Source organism: Delphinus delphis, chromosome 14 (assembly GCF_949987515.2).
Source record: "Delphinus delphis chromosome 14, mDelDel1.2, whole genome shotgun sequence".
Lineage (NCBI taxonomy): Eukaryota > Metazoa > Chordata > Mammalia > Artiodactyla > Delphinidae > Delphinus > Delphinus delphis.
Window position 1 is genome coordinate 44,134,419 of NC_082696.1, and position 14,448 is coordinate 44,148,866.

Sequence of the window (14,448 nt, forward strand, 5' to 3'; positions counted from 1 at the left end):
GTTAACATATTTTTTTAAAGGTGACGATAAGGTAAATAGCCCATGTCTGCATTGCAGTCCTTGCTGGTCAGGATAATGGCAGAAGCTTTCAGATGACAGCTGGAATCTACAAGCTGTGAAATATTGGCCTTTAATAGGAGGCAGTATCCAATAAGGAAGTGATAAAACCCAAAGGAAAGTAAGAGCAGCCTATAATCCCCATTGAATATATTTGTAGAACAACATGCTCAGAAATATTGTTTAGTATAAGTATTCACTATTAATCCCTCCTTCTGCATTTCCTATTGCTGTAAGGGAAACTACTGTCTGCTCATTTGCTCTGACCTCAGTGATACTCAGACTCTTCTCTGTCCTTCATTCTCTGCATATAGTCAGTCATCACATCTTGCCTAGTCTATCTAATAAATATTTTATTTCCTGCTTTCATCCTTTTGTCACTCCCTTGGTTCAGGCCCTCGTCACTTCTCATCTGCAATATAGTAAGAGCAGTGAAACTAGTCTCCGTGGTTCTACACCCTCTCCGTGTGATTCCTTCCAATACCTCTGAGAAGATGTTCTTCGTAAAATAAAATACTGTTCGTACTGCTTCCTTATCAAAACCCCTCGATACCTTTCCATACACTAAAGGGTAAACTTGATATATCTGAACAGGACATGGAAGAGTAGTAATGATCTGGTTGTTTCCCCCCCTTCCAACCTCATTTCCCAGGGCTCCCCACATGTAATCTGGGCTATAATGCTGTGAAACATCTGGATTATACACACTTACTAGATACAGCTCACTGTCTTTGTGATACCTTCTGTACCCATTTCCCAGGCAGAATCCAATACTGCCTTTTCTCTGCTCACGTAGCATCTTAAAGTATATACCACTAGTACATTGACAGCATATCATTTTGTGACACTGTGTGTGTGTATTTCCTTTACAAATAGAATAAGCACAATAGTGGAATAAGATGGGCTTTGAGGGCTACATACATGGTAAGTCAAAATAGGTTCCTTTACTTTCCATTCATGTGTTAAGCAGGAGGGTAGAAAAAGGAGAGAGTGAATATTCCAAGGGAGAGAGCAACTCCTGGGACAGCATCAGGGAAGACATGTCTGTAGGTACCAAGGATACAATAGTGAATACAACAAGCTAGGTTGTTGCCTTCACGGAGGTTTTACTTTGCTTTCATGTAATTATCTGTTATTTCCATTTGCTATCTTTACTATTTCCATTTCCTAGCACAATGCCTATACAAGGTAATCAATAAATGTTTGTTAATTTAATTGAATCAAATATAAAATCCAGATTAGATTTTTAATATAAAAAATACTAAAAATACTAAACAATCAAGATGGTCATTTTTCTAACCCAGTAGTTTTTGAAGTGAATATTCCTTAAGCACTCTTCCGTACTAAAATTTTGTATGCTGTCAGACTTAAAATGCTGGCAAAACTGTCCAAGGTAATCAATCAATATATACCAGTAATAGCAGACATCAGAATCTTCAGCATCTGTAGCATCTATTACATGTTCCCACTTTTAAACTAACAGAACTTTGGCAGAGGAGGACAAAATGTGAACAGAATTTACAGCTAGTCTCCTAGGTTATAACCATCTAAGTGTATCGGAAAAAATGTAGAAATTTCTGATGTAACATTTAGCCAGGTAATGACAGAGAGAAATAAAAATGTTAGTCTGCAAGTCTTTAATATTATCTTTGTCAAAATCATCATCACTCCCTGCAACTAGATTTGTTGGACAGCCACCCTGTGTGCATTATGTGCTAATGTTATATTTCTTGCCTAAAAATCAAATGCCAGATTCTTACCCAGATAAAGCTTATAATGTAATAGAGGAGATGTGAAGTACACCCGACTGGTGTTAACAGAAGTACTAGCACACACAACCATAAATGTGTGAGCCATTGCTGAAGCTGGCAAACATCGAGTGATATCTCAGCTAATTAGTAGTTTAGTGCTTTTGTTGACGACACATGTTCTTAACCTAATGATTTATTTACTTACCTGTGGTCAGTTTTTGAGTTTATGTTATGAATGAAATCGAGGTTACCACATGATCATCATATGGACTACCTAAATTGGCTTCGTTAACTTCTACTCGTTAGCTGGTGAACAGTTCACAGGAAAGAAGTGATGACATGTCAGTGTATCTAAACATTTGCATCACAGCAGCCAACAAAACAACTAGAAGAACATGTCTTGTTAAAAATAAACCAGGAAGATCATTTTTATCTGCTAAAGAGGAAAAAGGGTCCTTTGTGATATTGAGCCAGCTACAACTTAATGACTTCATTAATAGAAAAATCCCAGTGTTAAGCAAAGAAAGATCCTTTTTCTTGGTAATATTGTTAAAAATCAAGGAAAACATTCCCTGGCTAATGAAAGCAAATATGAACAAAGCATTTGGCAAAGTTTTAGGAAGATTATGCTTTGGGGACAAGATGAACTAACCAACAGTTGTTTCTGTCACGTGCATGAAACTCTCTTTCTCAAGATCATTTCTCTGGGCAGCATATTACTTTAGGTTGATGTTGCTTTTTCATGATTTGTGCCATCCAGGGACCAGTGTATTCACGAATGCAGCGTAGTGGGTTTGCTCAGAACCACGCTTTTGCTACCTCTGTTGGTTCCTACATGACCATTTTGTGCTTGTGCACAACCTCAACCTTTGTGATTGCTTTAGATGAATGTCAGAAGCAATAAACTCCTGCCTCTGTTAAATAAATATAGAACCACCACTGTTTATTTCCAGCTGTCATTAGTAAGAAAACGGAAGAGCAGAAATAAAGGACAGGAAAACAAAAAGTGAGGATAGCTGATGAAAGCTAGTTCTAGCGGCAAAAATAGTTAACACAAAATCTTTTTTTCATAGAATTTTGTTTGGAAAGTGCACCTGAGGGACCAGAAGGATTAGCAAACTTTGCCAGTCACTGCAGGGTGCAGCTAAAGTAGGCTCATTGAAGTTCCAGTTCAAAAATGATAAGGTTTAATAAATCTCTGTGGGTAGATTTATCTCATAATTGCAGATCATATTTAGAGGACTGGACTAATTAGACTTGATTTGTATATGTTTTAGGCTTAATTGAAAGTCATTTTTTTCCTATGTTACTTCAAAATTATTCTTTGTTAATGTGGAAAGAGGTAACTTTCGTATAAGCTAAATTCTAAAACATACTGTGTTTATCTTCTTTACATTTGAATTGCATGCTGCTCTGCTGTTATGAAATATAGTCACTGTGCTAAAAAAAAGAAAAGATGCTGATTTCTGTGTCTGTGATTTGTGATACTAAAATATGATATTTAGAGATAAATCTTAAAGAGAACACAAGAACAGATTTATGCCAAAGCAGAGTTATATGTTAATAAAGGAAACAAAAGGATAACAATAAAGTAATTTCTTCTGTGCACCACCTTTTGTTTAACAAGGCCACTCTTGGTAGCTGATTAATTGTTTAAAAAAAATACTAAACCTAAAATGCTATACCTCATTGCAATAAAAATTATAATCCTTTGAAGTATTTAAATTAGCATGGTTACAAATATGACTGTATATGTTGGTTCCATTAATAGGCCATTATTATTTAAATTTTGCATTAGTATTCATCTGGAATTTTGTCTGGATTTCCAGTCTGGAATTTTGTCTTGGATTTCCATAATGTTTCTCTTGGTCCTCATTAGGGTATCTCGGTACATATGCTGCTTATTGCTAATGTGGCTATATTGCAGTATCTTTCGAGTTATGGATGAAATCTGCAGTCATTTAAGTGCATTGCTGCAGTAATCTTTGTGTAATATAGCAAAATTCCTCATGATTCAAGTTGTTTTTGAAATTGTGGAGGGGGTCCAAGGACAGGAAGAGAGCTTTGGTGTTTTCTTTGTGTCAGTGTTTTCCTGGAATTATTTTCCAGTTTTCCTTTCCTAGGCTAAACTTATGAATTAACAGCTCATGTATACAGTTACAGGACAAATTTGGAAACCATTGGGAAGTCTCTCTTACCTCAGAATAATTGAGTCTCATTTTCTAATTATAAACTGTGTGAATCTCCATCACTAGATTTTCATTAGGTAAAAGTTAATATCCTTTTAGTTAGTAAAAATAAAGTTGATCAATTAAATACCACTAAAAATCCCAGGAAGTTATTTTGTGGATATTGATAAACTTATTCTAAAGTTTATGTGGAGAGTTGAAAGACCCAGAATAGTCAACACAATATTGAAGGAGTAGAACAAAAGAAGCTGACATCACACAACTTAAAGGCTTACTATAAAGCTACAGTAATGAAGACAATGTGGTCATGGTAAAAGAATACACAAATTGATCCATGAAACAGAACAGAGAGCTTCAGCTAATGGTGCTGAAACAACTGGATATTCACATACAAAAAAATTAATCTAGACACAGACCATACACACTTCACAAAAACTAACTGAAAGTAAATCACAGACCAAAAGGTGAAGTGTAAAACTATAAAACTCTTAGAAAATAACATAGGAGAAAACGTAGATGTCCTTGAGTATGCAGATGACCGTTTAGATACAATACCACAGGCACAATCCATGAAGTAAATAATTGATAAGTTAAACTTCATTAAAATTATTAACTTCTGCTCTGTGAGAAACAATTCCAAGGAAAATAATAAGACAAATAAGAGACTGGGAGAAAATATTTGCAAGACACATTTGATAAGGGATTGTTATCCATAATACATAAAGAACTCTTAAAACTTGACAATAAGAAAACAAACAACACAATTAAAAAATAAGCCAAAGACTAACAAACACCTCACCAAAGAAGATAAACAGATGGCAAATAAGTATATGAAAAGATGTCCTGGGCTTCCCTGGTGGCGCAGTGGTTGAGAGTCCTCCTTCCGATGCAGGGGACACGGATTCGTGCCCTGGTCCGGGAAGATCCCACATGCCACGGAGTGGCTGGGCCCGTGGGCCATGGCCGCTGAGCCTGCGCGTCCGGAGCCTGTGCTCCGCAACAGGAGAGGCCACAACAGTGATTTCATGTACCGCAAAAAAAAAAAAAAAGAAAAGATGTCCTATATCATATGTCATCAGGGAAACGCAAATTAAAACAACAAAGAGATACCACTACACACCTACCAGAACGGCCCAAATCCAGAAACCTAACAACACCAAATGCTGGTGAGGATGTGGAGCAACAGGAACTCTCATTCATCGTTAGTAGGAAAGCAAAATATTATAGCAATTTGGAATACAGATTGTCTTTTTCTTACAAAACTAAAAATACTCTTACCATATGATCCAGCAATCAGGCTCCTTGGTATTTACTTAAAGGAGTTCAGTTTCTTTAATTTATGTCTACATAAAAACCTGCACACAGACATTTATAGAAGCTTTATTCATAATTGTCCAAACTTGGAAGCAACCAAGATATCCTTCAATAGGTGAATAGATAAATAAACTGTGATATACCCAGACATTGAAATATTATTCAGCATTAAAAAGAAATAAGCTATTAAGCTAAGAAAAGATATGGTGGAACCTTAAATCCATATTACTAAGTGAAAGAAGCCAAACTGAAAAAGGTTACATATTGAATGATTCCAACTATATGACATTCTGGAAAAGGCAAAACTAAAGTGACGGTAAAAAGATCAGTGGTTGCGAAGGAGTAGGATGGGAAGGAGGTATGAATAGGCAGAACATAGAGAATTGTTAGGGTGGTGAAACTACTCTGTATGATATTACATTGGTGGACACATGTCACCAAATATTTGTCAAGGCCCATAGAATGCACAGTACCAAGAGTTAACCCAAATGTAAACCATGGGCTTTGGGTGGTAATGTTGTATTTATGTAGGTTCATGGATTGTAACAAATGTACCACTGTGATGAAGGATGTTGCTAATGGGGAAGGTTGTGCATTTGTGGGGGGGAGGGAGTATATGGGAACTTTGTGTACTTTCTGCTCAATTTTGCTTTAAACCTAGAACTGCTCTAAAAATAGTCTTTTTAAAATTGAAAAGAAAGAAAAGAACGTTTCAATTCAACAAACAACAAAATAATGAAGTTAACCCTTACATCCATTAGGCCAAATCATTAACTTTTTATGTCTCCTCGACTTTCAAATAAAGCAATTTCTCTTGTAGAAATATTAATAACCAATATTAAAAGGAAACTTCAATTCCCTTTCTTCCCCCCCCCCCCCCAATTGTCTGTCCCAAGACTTTCCACATGCCACATTTTGACTACTGCTCAAAGATGCCAGCTGCCTTGATGACAGAAAACATTTAATAATTATATGTCTAAGAAGGGGTGTGTTGGCAGGTGGGAAGGTGGGGTGTGAGATCTATCAGTCTGGAACAGAGACTAAGAAAGAGAAAGGAGAGCAAGTAGAACATCAAAGGGTTCTGAGAAATGTCTTAAGAAGGAAAACAACAGAAAGGACCCAGAATGGTAAGTGAATTTGCAGAGTTCTTTCCATGGTGGGCTCAGATTCAAAGGTGGGGTGAGGAAAAGATGAGCCTTGCCTCACAAGGAAGGGATGAGAGAACAGGCTGAGATGCCCAGAGGACGGCAGGACAGCCTTGAGCGTGGATGGGAGGAACCATATATGACCCACATCCACCAATAACTTTGTGTTCATCATTCAGGGCATTTATTGTAATAGGTATAGTAAAGGCTTATTGTCCTGACAATTGATTTGTAAGTCAGATACCTCTCAGTGAGTTGAGATGATTGCTTTTTGTGAGATTTTTGTTAGAAATCTGGCAGCAGCTGAAAGCAGTATTTGTTAAATAGGAAAGAGAGAAAGAGTGCTGGATTAAACGTCAGTGGACGTTAGAGAGGAGAGAAACTGGCAAAGACCCATGGGATGCTTTCTAGCTTTTCCTGATCAGGTTCCCCTCTTGCTTTAGAGAGCATAGCTAGTGTGCAGTGAACCGTATGGGTAGAAAGATGACAGCTATTTATTAAATAAATGATTGTGTGTAAATGTTTTCAACAAGTGAAATTAGTTTAAATTACATTAAAGGCTAAGATTTTTTAAACTTTTTATTTTTGAAAATTCAGTCACATAGCTTTTAAATTCAGAACTGCATCAAAGAGGGTGATGCAGTCAAAGATGAAAATAGTCAAAGGAAGCAAAATTGTTTGGTGAACAGCAAATGATGGAACATGTGGAAGGCTAAGATGGCCTATAATGCTTAAGAAATGCCATTCTCAAGGGCTTTGTTGTTGGGTGAGCAAGAAAGTACATGCAGCTAATGCAATTTGGCACTAATATTCCAATTGATGATTCATTGGTTTTTAATGTGTATTGTTCATAACTTTGCAACATAAGGGAGAAAGCAGTGTAAGCTTAGGGGTAGTATTCTGATCCTAGCATTCAAACTAACGCTGATTTTTTTCATAAATTGAATCTAAAGATAGATTGGCATCTGAAATATTTTCTATATAGATTTTTACGCTCTTTTTAAAATATTGTTGATATTAAGTTTTGAACTGAAAGAAGTAATAGTTACCAGATGTATGTAGCCTGGAATGGATAATGTATGTTTTGCAATAAAATGAAGTATTAACTTTGAGAAAATATCATATTGAAAACTGAACATGTTAGTCTGATGCTTACATAGTTTATAAGGCATGTGAATTCAGATATGTGGCCTTGTTTGGGGTCCTAAGAATCAGGGTCTAGAACTTATCATAAGTTTCCTATGCTCTTAAGATCCTTACGAGTGTTTGTGTGATAAGGTTTTCTAGTTCATTGTAAGTTAAGTTACACACACACATATATACATACATATATACACATATAATTGTGGGTATATATATGTATCTGTATATATACGTGGGGGGACTGAGGAGGTGACAGAAAGTGTGTGAGCACAGGAGCAAAGAGTATATGAGAATCATTTTCAGAAGAAATCAAGCAAAATTGCTAAAGCAGCATATAATATAGATCTTAGTGAATGAAGAATTGTATCAAAACAAATTAATGGATAATTGTTAAATGAATATTGCTTTTTATTACTTACTTAAAATTCTTCCACCAACCGTATTAGATGGTAAAATATAATTGTCAAGATATTTTTCTGTCATTCATTTTTCTCATTCAATCATTCATTTAATGAATAAGCATATAATGTCCTAACTCTGATTTAGTGTTTTGAAAAAAAGATGCAAATACTACATATAGTAAGGATAGGGTGGGGAGGTCAGACATTTTTCTAAAGAAAGTAGCTCTGATCTCTGAGTCATAAGTGCTGTTAATTTAGCAAAGTTGTGGTTTACTAGTGAAAAGCACATTCTGTTAAGCATCAGTATGCACCAGGCCTTGAGGCAAATGAGAACAGCAGAGAAAGCCAGTACATCTGAACTGTAGAAAGGGAGCTAACCTGCAAGGTGAGGATGGGGAGATAGGATACAGATCATGCGGTGATATGTAGGCTTTTTTACCAATGTTAGTGTTTGTCTAAGAGAAGTGTAATTCTTTGGAGGGTTTTACAAAGCGGGATGAGTAGTAGCATTAGCATTTTGCAAAGATTGCTTTGGCCCATAGAGATAATAAATTGGAGGAGAAAATTAAAATGTGTAGATTTAGGGTTAAAGTTGGTGGAATAAAGTATTTTTGTTTATTGAAACACATAGAAAGAAAAAAGTGTGTGTGTCTGTGTGCGTGTTTGTGTGCATAAGTATGAAATAGTAAGGATGACAACAAATTTTGAACAATATCTATAATAAAAAATGGTCCACAACAAGGCAGCATGTTGAGAGCTAACACAAACTACAACCTCAGGTTGAATACATACATCTTTTATAGAAAGTGCCATATCTCTGAAAGGCTTATCCAATATTCCCTTGATTAATAGAAAAAAAGATCAAAGGGTTTGGATGGATCAAAGGCAAAGTAGGGAGAGTCCCTGACACTGCCGGTTCCAGGTCTCAGAGTGGACAGTGGCAAGGGATGGGAAAGTGAGAGGACACCATTATCATCTAATAACCTGCCCCTCCTGGTGAGAGAGCCTGAAAGAGGGAAGATGTTTGAAAGGTGGGAGGGGAAGGGGCATGGGATTAGGAGATTAAAACCCAGAGGGTATGAATAAAGGAACTTCAAACTGCCACCTCCAAAATCAGAGTGGAAAATTGTACCCAACCAAAAAGAATACAGCAGATTTTGGGAGAGTGGTTCATCAAGGACTTGAAATTATTGATAGCCCCAGGAGAGTCTCCTGACTCTCACCATATTTCAGACTCTGCTGAATGCTACCAGTCACAATACAGAAAGGAACAAATGCAAGACCTGTGCAGAGATGCTGTCAATAAAACTAAAACAAACACAATAAGCAAACAATAGCAGAAGCATGTAAACATTTGACAATAACAACAAACTGCAATTAGAAAGAAAGGAAGATGAAAGTAACATCTAACAAGTTTTAGTTTTAGCATCAGAAGAGGTCTGGAATGTGGTTCTCTACACTTTGTAGCAATTGTGGAAATGTGTATGTTTGTGCCTATTTTATGGGAGTTCAAAGAAGAGTTTAAAGAAGAGATTCCAGGCCAACAAAAAAGAATCAAAGGGAGCTGACATACCTGAGGAGGAAGAAATGGAAGGGAAAAACAAAACCATTGTAGAGTTAAAGAAAAGTTTAGAGATAATGAAAAGTAGAATGAATCTGGCTTAAAGCACAGTGATAAATCAGAGAACCGAGAAAAATCACAAAAATAAAAAAATAAATAGTATTAGAAGAAATAGTATTTCCGGAAGACATACAAAGGAAATCAACAGATGTATAATTTGTGTTCTCAGTAAGAAAATACAGCATGTGGAAAATGATAAGTGGATGATAAAACTGCCTTTCCTATCATAAAGGTGATTCCTGTCCCACAAAATTTGATTCAGAAAAGGCAGTACCAAAGCATACGTTGTGAGATTTAGAACTTAAAGGTTGTGAGATTTAGAACTTAAAGGTTAATGATAATGATAATAATAAAAAGCACATGTACAGAAAGCTGAAGATTTTTTTCATACTTCATAAGATGCCAAGAGACAACACTGGATAATTTAAGCATATCATGCTCAGCTTAGTTTTCTTTCAAGGCATAATCCTAAAATTCATGAAACTCAGAAAAGATGTCTTCCCTTGAGTTATTCTTGAAAGATGTATTACTTGATAACGAAATAAAGCCAACCAAGGGATGATGGCAATGAAATTAAAGAGATCAGGAAGGAACACAGCATGATAGAATAATAGGTTGAAATTTGACCTGTTCAGATAAATATTTAAGACTCACCAATTCTGGCTTTACTTTCTTTGTACTTCTCTCTTTTATAGTGAGCTTATGCCACTTTTTTCCCTAAAGCATGCATTTTCAAATATTAATGTCGGGAAACTAGTTAAGAGGCAGTTAGTTGTCATAGTTCAGGCACATGAGTGCTCAGGCTAGGAACATAATAATGGGGATGGAGAGATGTGGACAGATACATGAGATGCAGGAGGTAAATTTGATAGGCTCTGTTAATGTATGTGAGGGAGAGGGAGGCGACAAGCAAAACTTCTACATCCCTGGCCTGCACAACTTGTTGGATGGTTCTCTGTGACAGGAAATACCAGAAAAGACCTCAGTGTGGAGGGTTGGGTGGAGGGTTTCAGATATTATTCGAATCTATGGTAGCGATTATCAGACTTCAGGGTGTGATGGCTCCTTTGGACTGGCAAAAATATTTGAGAATTCTTTCTCCTTCCTGGAATCCACATAACAGTAAATATATTATTAATATTATTATTTACATTGGTAATTACTACTCCAGAGAATACAGACTAATGTCCTCTAGTAGTTTAGAATGGAAGTGGGTAATCTTTTTGTACAAGTCCAGACAGTAAATATTTTAGGCCTTATGGGCCACAAAGTCTCTCTTAAAACTACTCAGCTCTGTCACTGTAGCAAGAAAGCAACCATAGACAATACAGAAATGCATGAGTGTGATGATGTTACAATGAAATTTTAGTTTTGAGCACTGGATTTTGAATTTTGTATAATTTTTACATCATGAAATAGTATTCTTTTTTTTTTTTTTTTTTTTTTTTTTTACCACTCAAGACATAGAAGCCATTATTAGCTCATGGATTATTTTAAAAACAGGCAGTGAGCTGGGTTTGCATACAGATCCTAGTTTGCCAAGCCCTGGTCTAGAATATTTACCTTCTGGATCTCTATTTAAACCTCTTAGCAAAAATTGGATTTCCACCATCAGCTGAGGTATTATGTAAATATTACCTGTAAGTTTGATAATCATGGATGAAATCATAGCAAATTTTTTACAAGAATAATTGTGCGAGGATGTACAGAAACATAGAACCTTAATTGGAAACATGCAGCACAAATCAGCTATGGTTTTAAGCTTGATAAGGGTTTAATTCAGCAAAGGTATCCTCTAGAGGCAGTGAAATTACACTGTTGTCTTGTGAGGATGTTCTCTGTTAGAGTGCTTAGAGACCTTTCTTCTTGGTAACTTTTATCAATTGAAGTGATATATCTATTCCTGTGCTTTATGATGACATTCCATATTTGAAGATAACTAACTTTTATATCTAACTAACTTTTATATCTTTCTTTATATAGTCCCTGATTCCTGATATCTAGTTTTCCTCTGGTTAATTTCAACTAAAAATTTGTGTGGTGGAATATATATATATATATATTTTGGTACGCGGGCCTCTCACTGTTGTGGCCTCTCCCGTTGCGGAGCACAGGCTCCGGACGCGCAGGCTCAGCAGCCATGGCTCATGGGCCCAGCCGCTCCGCGGCATGTGGGATCTTCCCGGACTGGGACACGAAACCGCGTCCCCTGCATCGGCAGGCAGACTCTCAACCACTGTGCCACCAGGGAAGCCCTGGAGTATATTTTTAAATGAGCAAAAGATCTGAGGAAGATGGAAACTTCCATATCCCACTGTAATCTAAAAATGTCACTGAAACTTTTTTCCCTAGGGAAGCCCTTTACTTCTGTAACTGTTAAGTATAACATCCTTAGTTTTTATGTTTAACATCAGTAAAAATTTGAGGACATACCAGAGAGGTTATAATCAAATGGTATTTTTTATTAGATTTCATCTACTTAATGTGTCTAGATGAAATGATGTGACTCAAAAGAGTAACATACTCATTTGCTAGCTGAAATATCAGTACTCATAATTTAACAAAATATGTTGTTTACATGGTAATAAATATTTTACATACAGATAAAATATAATTTTATATTTTTAATTCTTTTTGAATTTTATAATCCTTTTAACAAATGTTGTGTATGAAACTGTAACTAGAGAAAGCTTCAGAAATAAGAAAATTCTAGTGTTCTTAACAAAGCAATTAGTAGTTGAAAGAATATTTAAGAACAGGACAGAAATAAAATAATCAGGAAATCATTTAGACAGTGGAGGTCCTCTGCAATCATTATACTTTTTGGAGAATAGCCAATTATAATTTTTAAAAATGTAACCTACAGTCTTTAAGTAAAATAAAAGCTTATTAGGTCATATGGACATTTTACAATTTTGGCAAAATTAATTCCTATATCTTTAAATATGTCTTCTTCAATTATAATCATATTGAATACTAAATGTACCATTACACTTTGGTCTCTGAAGAATTTAATGACAGACTCCAGTATCATCAGCTAACATTTAAGTCAAATAAGCTTTTGTTTAAGGTAAAATACGCTGAGCCAGAGTAAACAGATTCTAACTGAAAACATGTAAAGATGCAGAAAAGACAAGTTGAAACCACTAAGTTTTCTATCATAGTTAACAATTATTTAGCATTTGAAAAGAAACACACACACACACAAAGTTTTGTCTTTCTTGCACCAAAAGAATCTAGGGGAAATAAAAGTTATTGTTGAAGTGTTTTTCCTATAAAATATCCACCAGACTTACTGTATTATAGCAAAAAATTCGGTTAACTGATTGAAGCAGTGTGTCCAAGCAATTCCATCTGATGGGCATATTTTTCCCTATACAAGTTGAAATACTCAATTCAGCCACCTGGGAAAAGCACAGCTAATGTATGTTGGAGTCAGAGATTTGTATAGATCTTTTATTATTTTTTGATTTATAAGAAAAATGCTTACTATCAATTCTCACTCTATCATAAAGTGGAGACAAATGTAGAGAAGAAAATAGATGGCTCATGTTCTTTAACCAAGAAATGCATTTTAAATTCTCATGGACTTCATAAATTTGTGGAATTCCATGATTATATTGAATCCAGTGCTTTAATTCTCCACTGTAATATTTGAATCACTTTATATTACATTGAATTGCTAATTTAGACTCTCAAATGATAAAACATGAATTTCACATGTCCTGAATTTAGATAGTGGTTATCACCCCTAGATGGTAAATGTAGGTGAGATGTTCATAATACATCTCTTTGGGCTCTGATAACTAGTATCCCAAGCATCTACTCACCACTATTTTCATTTAAAATATCATATAATATATGCAAAATAAAACATTTTATTATATACAGAAAAAGAATTATACAATAATAAGTTCCTCTCCATATGTTTCCCTTTCTTACATTACGCTCTATTTCTTATTGATAAGATTATGTGAGTAATTCATTCAGATCTCAAAACATTATTATTATGAGCACAAATACTATTTGCTTTAGTGTCTGTTGTCCCGAAATTGCTCATATTCTGTTTGGCTGTTTTCATTTTAGGTTGTGCTTAATGGTGCCATTATCTAAAGGTTAGAATTTGTTAATTAATTTAAACAATTTTTCTTATATGTGGTCATTCTTCCTATAGGTATTGATAAGGTATTAATACTGGAATTGAGTCATAACCTTGCATATAAAATAAAATGAAGATATTTCCAGTTCTTAATTTCCTCACCTACAACTAGTCCTACTCTCTGGTTCAAACCTTTGATCCCGTCGTTTTAGAAACAGCCACTCTTCTGAAAACACAATTTTAAGTATCAGTTCTATGACCAATGTCTTCTAAACAACAACTCACCTACTCTGGCTCTTAGAATGCTACTGCAGTTACTCAACTTGCAGGCATCTTCAGACTTTTTCACCATCTATAAGACTCCTTAGTGCAAGATCAACTTTATCACTTGCTTAGACAATCCAATGGCCTCCAAACTGTTTATCTTCCTCTAATCATTCCTTTTTATTATTTATTGTATATACTGGATGGAAAATGCTCTTGAATGTAAATAAAGTACATTATGTCATTTCCATATTTTAAAACATGTAATATCTTTCTAACTTACTTATAATAAAATTCAAACTTCTTTCATTGTTTATAAAGAGATGCATGATTTAGTCATCACCTATGTCCCCAGCCTCACTTTGTACTATTCTAATTCCTAGCTCAAATTACTCCAGCCACAATGATCTTCTAAGTATTTTTTGAATGATCCAAACTCATTATGTACCATCTTTTGTCCCAGC